This window comes from Octopus sinensis, linkage group LG6, assembly GCF_006345805.1.
Source record: "Octopus sinensis linkage group LG6, ASM634580v1, whole genome shotgun sequence".
Taxonomy (NCBI): Eukaryota; Metazoa; Mollusca; class Cephalopoda; order Octopoda; family Octopodidae; genus Octopus; species Octopus sinensis.
This window is the reverse complement of record NC_043002.1, coordinates 31,836,045-31,843,544: the sequence shown is the minus strand read 5'-3', so window position 1 is coordinate 31,843,544 and position 7,500 is coordinate 31,836,045. Positions and strand designations below refer to the sequence as shown.

General features: G+C 36.1%; 1 long non-coding RNA gene across 1 annotated transcript in view; it reads right to left on the bottom strand.

Moving 5' to 3' along the window:
* Positions 1 to 5,319, bottom strand: part of LOC118763723 — a 22,760-nt gene extending 17,441 nt beyond the window's left edge. The window contains exons 1-2 of the long non-coding RNA XR_004999477.1: positions 5,198 to 5,319; positions 1,229 to 1,239 (exon numbers count right to left, since the gene is read on the bottom strand). This is a non-coding gene — a long non-coding RNA (uncharacterized LOC118763723). The remainder of the gene's footprint in view (positions 1 to 1,228; positions 1,240 to 5,197) is intronic.
* Positions 5,320 to 7,500: the final 2,181 nt, after the last annotated feature.

Genomic DNA, 7,500 nt, shown 5'->3' with positions numbered 1-7,500 from the left:
GGATCTGTAATAACGCTGCTCGAGTGTTTAAATTGGCTCATATAAGACCAGCTCTACACGTTTACACTATATATATATATGTATATACATACACTTATATGTGTATATATATATATATATACATATATATATGTAGAATCATATGTATTTAAATATATGTATATACATATATATGTATGTACATACATATATACGTAAATATATACATAAATGTTTGTCATAGTTTGTTACGTAATGAAATTATATACATAAATCTCAGCTCAAACTGACGCCAAACATATACAGACACACACATACACGCACACATACACATATATGAATATGTGTGCTCACGCGTTAATATCGAATAATGAGAATGAGAATTTAACACCGTATTGGTGGAACATTTTGCTATTTATGGATTGAGGCTACTAGTGGTTTCATGTTAAAATCTTTCTCTCATAACATAAGACTAATGGTAGCTTTAAACCTATATATTTTTTTTGTAGTTTCAGCTCAGAGCTGTGCCCATGCTGGATCACCACCGTTCTGCTACACTGTTATTACTGAGAACCTCTTCCAATATGTGGCACTTGGTGAAGAATGTAGTTTGATGTAGCTACCCTCTTGCCGTGAGGTAGATTCATCTGGGACTCTCGACAGGAAGAGGTTCAGCCTTGATTTTAAAATGCCTACATCTACTTTGTGCATGTTCTTCAGGCTCTTTGGGAGGATATTAAAAAGATGTGGGCCTCTGAAACCCTTGCTGTTGTCGTAATTGGTCCTGAAGCACGATGGCATTGCTGGGATGTTTGGCACTGTGCACACAGACAGACAGACAGACAGACAGACAGACAGACAGACAGACAGATAGATAGATAGATAGATAGATAGATAGATAGATAGATAGATAGATAGATAGATAGATAGATAGATAGATAGATAGATAGATAGATAGATAGATAGATAGATAGATAGATAGATAGATAGATAGATAGATGTACATAAGTGTAATATCCAACGATCGAGATGTAGGAAGGATAGTTTCAAGCAATCCGGAGAATATATAAAGAGCAACAATCATCTCACATTATACGTTTAGGATTTAAAAGAACAAAAATCTTTAAGACAATTTTCTTCAGTGTAACATTTCTACATTTTCAGGCTAATCACAAATCATGCTTATTCTTTCCCTCCCAAAATGCCACAAATCTCTTTCATGCTCTCTTCTATTCTCTCTGTCTCCGACTTTGTTTCTGTCTCTATCTTACTCTCTTATTATGTGTGTGTGTACCAATGTTATTGTATGTACATATTACTTTGATCTTTACAATGCTACATCTTAATATAACTACCTATTTTGTCATATATATTCAGTATTCTCTCTGTTAGTCTCTCATGCCTGAATATCCTCCGTCTCTACATTTCTCTATTTTATACCTCCCACAAGCAGAGTAGCCTGTTGCTATACATCTATGTCTCCATCCATAACAGATAAGCTTCCTGTCACCGTGGGAGGCCGAGTCGCTAGTTTTCGCCCTTGAGTTACGTCCAACAAATGCAAAGAAGTAGTTTGTCGTAGCAAAGTTTAAGAAAATGTATATACGCGTATCATCACTTTGCCCCCTAGAGTACACACACACACACACATATATATATAGATATACATACATACATACATATATATATATATATCATATATATATATATATATATATATATTATATATATATATATATATATATACATATATGCATATATATATGTGTGTGTGTGTGTATACTTGGGTGTAGCAACATAATACATACACATATATTAAAAGAGTAGTCAATGTTTTTGTTTTCAATTGATGAATTGATATTTTGAACTATAAAGTATTTTCTTTCGACAAACACTATTTTCGTCTGTCTAAGAAACTACAGGATTTATTTCTCTGTGAACAGGAAATATATTTTATATGACAGATATTATGCTGACTACTGACCGATAAATAGCTTACATCCATTACATGGAATTTATACCACGACTCAATTGATAAGTCAATGATCTGAGGGTGAAACCACCGATCTGCCATTTCTTAAATGAAAATGTAAAAAAGAATCGCTACACTAATATCCTAACATCATGTATTGCGTACTACATCTGAAATTACTCTCCTTCTCTTGAACATATATGTGCAGGTGCCTCTGTGTGTGTGTGCGCGCGCGTGTCTATGTTTGTATGTACGTACGTATGTATTATGTATGTATGTATATGTATATATATATAATATATATATATATATATATATCTATATATATATATATAATATATATATATATATATATATGTATGTGTGTGTGTGTATACATTAGATAATAAAACGAATGGGTTGCTGTTAAAAAACGTTCATTTCTAAAGTGTTCGTTCTGTATATGGTAAATGAAAGACAGAAGATGGAATATACGAGAATTTATTTTATTAATCACGACAATTGTTTCGACACCTCTAGCATCGAACCCTCGCAGTTGGGACACGTAACAACTTGTTCCGAAGCATTCAGCGGTGCAGATGTGTGTCATCGGGCGATAACTAAATAAATACAACTACTTAAAATAACAGTTCCGCAATGTATCTTCTCATTTCGTAGAAAGAAAAGCAGAAAAACGCAGAAAATAACTTCGTTTATACAGAAGATCAAACATATGATCACAGATGCAAACGAACACTCAATACAGCAAGAAAAGTATTAGAAATAACCGTTAAAAGATATGGATGTACAAACTGTCTCGCGCAAGTTGCACAGTGCGTGCACGCTCGCTCGTACAAGCAGCTGCGAAAATGTAAGCATTCGCACACGTGTGGTTTGGTACACTCACGATCCTAAAGCGAGTTACATGGCTACTTGATGTTTATAAGAATGGAGAGGTAAAAGCTAAACTTAATTCATTCATACCTTAAAGCAAATTATGTTAACAGTTGTTCAAATTCATTCCTACTGAATTGTACGAAAGTACATTTACATGGGTGCAGCTATTTTGATAATCTTTCAGTAAATCTATTAATGATCTTCTCATTAGACTCCACAAAAGACGAGGATTCCTCGGAGCATAGTCATCTCCTGGAAATTATATTGTATGGATTATGCGTACCATACTATGGACCAAGTTATGTTGTACTTCATTTTATCTACCTTCAGTCGCCATACAAATTCGGTCAAAGATGATGCATCTCTCTTATTGATTCTCTTGATAAAGCTTCTTAAATCTATCAGTAATCTGCCTAATGTAAACACACGGCCCTCTCCTCGTATGCACAGTACATTTATATAGAAGATTTGTACTCATGCAGAGGTTCATCATTGCGAATTTTTATTCTTCTCTACATGAACATTTATTATATTTATTTGTATATTGAACTGTCATCGCATATTACTGATGTATATGCGATGCATAAGCTTCTCCAATTTAGCAGAGTTAGCGAAGGATACCTTCACGGATTGTCGATTAAAAATAGCATGATAACTATTAGATTTAGGAAAACATTTGTACAAAGCGGCAAAAAAATGTTTTCCAACCTTCGTTGTTGAGATATGCGAACCAAAAGTTGGGTTGAACCAGAGGCCATCCTGATATCTAAATGTGACGGATCGATGCTACATGTGTCAAAACAGTTGTCGTGATTATTAATAAAAATTGTATATTCCATCTCCCGTATTTCGTTTACCATATATATATATATATATATATATATCCTCCCTTATTCCCCTTCCTTTCTTTCCCTCTCCATCCGTCTTCCTCCCCCCCTTCTACGTTTCTCTATCTCTCTCACCTCCAGTCCCCTCGATCTGTCTCTTTCTTCTCCTCCCTCGTCCACCTTCTCTCTCTTTTCATCTGTCCCTTTCTCCTGTCTTTTGTTCTCACGTGACCGCTAGCCACTGCTGAGCGCTCTTTTCGTTCCAGCAGTCGCCGAAGCAACACGTATTTGTTCGTCTCCCTGCGGCCATTAGGCACAACTTCATAAGCCAGCCCTAAACTCAACTCGTCCTGTCGAAAGACCCTTGTCCTACGTCCTGGTTTTGTTTTGTTTTTTATTTTTACCGTTATTGTTTTTACGTTTTTCTATTCTTATTGGTGTCACGTATTCTGTATTTTTGTTCGTGTACTTCGTTCGTTTTCCATCCTCGTGTTGTATACATTCGAAGCTTTCTTCCAGGGGATCTAATGCGCTTGGCTTAGATTTCCCTTGGCGGGCTGCCCAAATCGGAGCAATCTCAAGATTAATCAGCCGAAATTGCTAAGATGATCTGGTTCTTGACTGATAACTGAGGGCTTCGAATGTCCCGTCCTGTGGTTCTTGTGTCGTCTCTGTGGTGTTTCATGTTCTTGTCCATGTCTGTAATTATTTTTACTGTTTACATATATAATCGGCGGCTACGTATCCACAATTGTCCTTATACGATAAGTATTTTTTCTCTAGCATTGATACGACTCTTGATCTGTCTCTTTCTCTCTCTCTCTCTCTCCTCCCTTATTCCCCTTCCTTTCTTTCTCTCTCCATCCGTCTCCCCCTTCTACGTTTCTCTTATCTCTCTCACCTCCACTCCCCTCGATCTGTCTCTTTCTTCTCCCCCTCGTCCACCTTCTCCTCTTTTCATCTGTCCCTTTCTACTGTCTTTTGTTCTCACGTGACCGCTAGCCACTGCTGAGCGCTCTTTTCGTTCCAGCAGTCGCCGAAGCAACACGTATTTGTTCGTCTCTGCGGCCATTAGGCACAACTTCATAAGCCAGCCCTAAACTCAACTCGTCCTGTCGAAAGACCCTTGTCCTACGTCCTGGTTTTGTTTTGTTTTTTATTTTTACCGTTATTGTTTTTACGTTTTTCTATTCTTATTGGTGTCACGTATTCTGTATTTTTGTTCGTGTACTTCGTTCGTTTTCCATCCTCGTGTTGTATACATTCGAAGCTTTCTTCCAGGGGATCTAATGCGCTTGGCTTAGATTTCCCTTGGCGGGCTGCCCAAATCGGAGCAATCTCAAGATTAATCAGCCGAAATTGCTAAGATGATCTGGTTCTTGACTGATGACTGAGGGCTTCGAATGTCCCATCCTGTGGTTCTTGTGTCGTCTCTGTGGTGTTTCATGTTCTTGTCCATGTCTGTATTATTTTTACTGTTTACATATATATATATATATATATATATATATATATATATATATATATATGTATACCGTTACACTATGCAAAAGTGTGGTAAGCTCAAAACGTTGCTGTTTCAGAAAACGAATAAATAGTTTCACCATTCCATAGCAAAACTGTTGTACTACGCTTTGACAACTTTTGAAATCTTGGCAACTTAAGATAGTTTGACCAAAATAACCTTCTATTGTAAGAAGAAATAAATGTTGAGGAAAACGTCTTCGACCAAAATTTATATATGACAGTTTAATATAATTGCAACGATACACACACGCACACACAAACACACATACACATAGACACACACACATACATGTGACCTCGTGTGTACCGTTGGCGATTTTTTTCCTCTGTCTTCCCTTCTCGGGATCTTTCCTTCTCCTATGTTTCTGACGAAGAGCTCCGCTCGAAACGTTAAACCCTCCTTCTTCCTTTCCTTCCTGATCGTCCAACAATACTACATTTGTTCCACGCCCTCGCGTTGTTGTGTTTTTTGTGTTTTCTTGTTTGGATTAACTTTATATATATATATATATATATATATTATATATATATATATATATATTATATATATAACATACATACATATATATATACATACATACATATATATGCACATATTGACAGATACTTATGTCTGTATATACATGCATACATCCATACGTACTTATATGCAATCATATATATATTCCAGCTGTGGAGCTTTGCATGTTTATTTGAAACCAGCAACTTCCTGAGGGGAAGAACTTCAATAGTTAACAACAGAAAGGAACATGTACGTAAACATGCATATCTTATTTACCATAGCTAGATATGAAGAGAGAATCATCTCCTGATGAGATAATTCTTGAAAATTAGGTAAGCTTATTTATATGCAATTTAATAAACAAATGAATAATGTAAGAAACTGCTTTGCCATGAGAGAGAACGAAAATCTACACATCGTACAGTAAACTTCGTAATAGTGAAGTAAATGTTTTGCGATGATTATAAAGAGTGGAAGATCAGGATGAGGAAATACGACCTACAAGATGGTCTTTTGTGATTAGTGTAATCCTGCTAGTTCGAGATGACAATGTTTTACTTACACTATTCGATATTAATCGTTTTGTTGCTGTTAATATTACCCCAGTCATTCCTGACCGAGTAAACTTGTCACCAAAGGAAATGCAGCCATGATGAATTCACCTGTTTGAAAATCTAAAACCACACTGCCCGATATATCCTTCATCTTTCTAAGATGGCAGTATGTAATTTAATAGATTTAAAGTTATTTCTAGTAGGACAAAGTCTTGCGTAGCTGCTTAAAAGCTGCCTAGATGTGACTATTTTTTATTACACAGAAGTCCAACGAGAGACTGACTAATGGGCAAGCAGGTGAAAAGAAGTGAGGTGCCGAACAACATTTGAGAGATAAATCTGTGTACTGTAAGAAATAGTGCAGAAATATTGACAATATGTCTTGATTGCAGAAAGGCATTTGATTGTTTTCCCTCATGACTGCACTTGGCAAAATTGCTTGCTTCCAGTAAATGAATTACAAAATGATGGTTAATAAATCACGTATTTCAAACAGAATATTTCAAGGAGTCAGTCGTAGTGGGATTGTGTACATTTTGGCACAGATATCCTGAGGTTAACTTTTAGGGTTTGCAACAGCGATATTACCGATCAAATTCATGATTTATTTGGAGACAAATTAAGAAACCTTCTTCAACATATTAACAATCCTGAGAAACTGCTGGTTGTAGTATAGATAAGACCAAATCTAAAATGCTTAAACTTGATAGCTGCTGCAGATGAAAAGAAGTTCCACACCTTTAAATCAGTACAACTCTGCATTCCTATGAACTCTCTATCTCCTGTTGTACACACCAAAAATGTCTACAAATACCGTGATATTAGCGAATAATGGTAGATGTTCTCTGGATGTCAATGGTCGTAATAGGAACTAATATTTGTTGGTGATAGTTAATGAAATAGACGGGAAAGTAGAAAATTATTTCCTGATTAATGTTATGAAGATATGCCTATCATGCAGGAGATGATGTCCAATATGCAATCGATGATAACGACCACAACGATGATAATGATTATGATGGTGCGCTCGACTATAATACAAAGGAGGAGGAGGAGGGGGAAGATGAGGACAAGAACAATTACAATGACGAGGACAATAGTGGCGATGATAATGATGGTAATGATGAGGAGGAGAAGGAGGTGGAGGGGGATCAAAGTATTCCAACCGAGACCAAGCTATCTTTTGATAAGCATTCTAGAACTACATTATTCAATGAATCCTTTCATTGCATAAGACGGTAGAATGTTACTTAAGGAAGATTT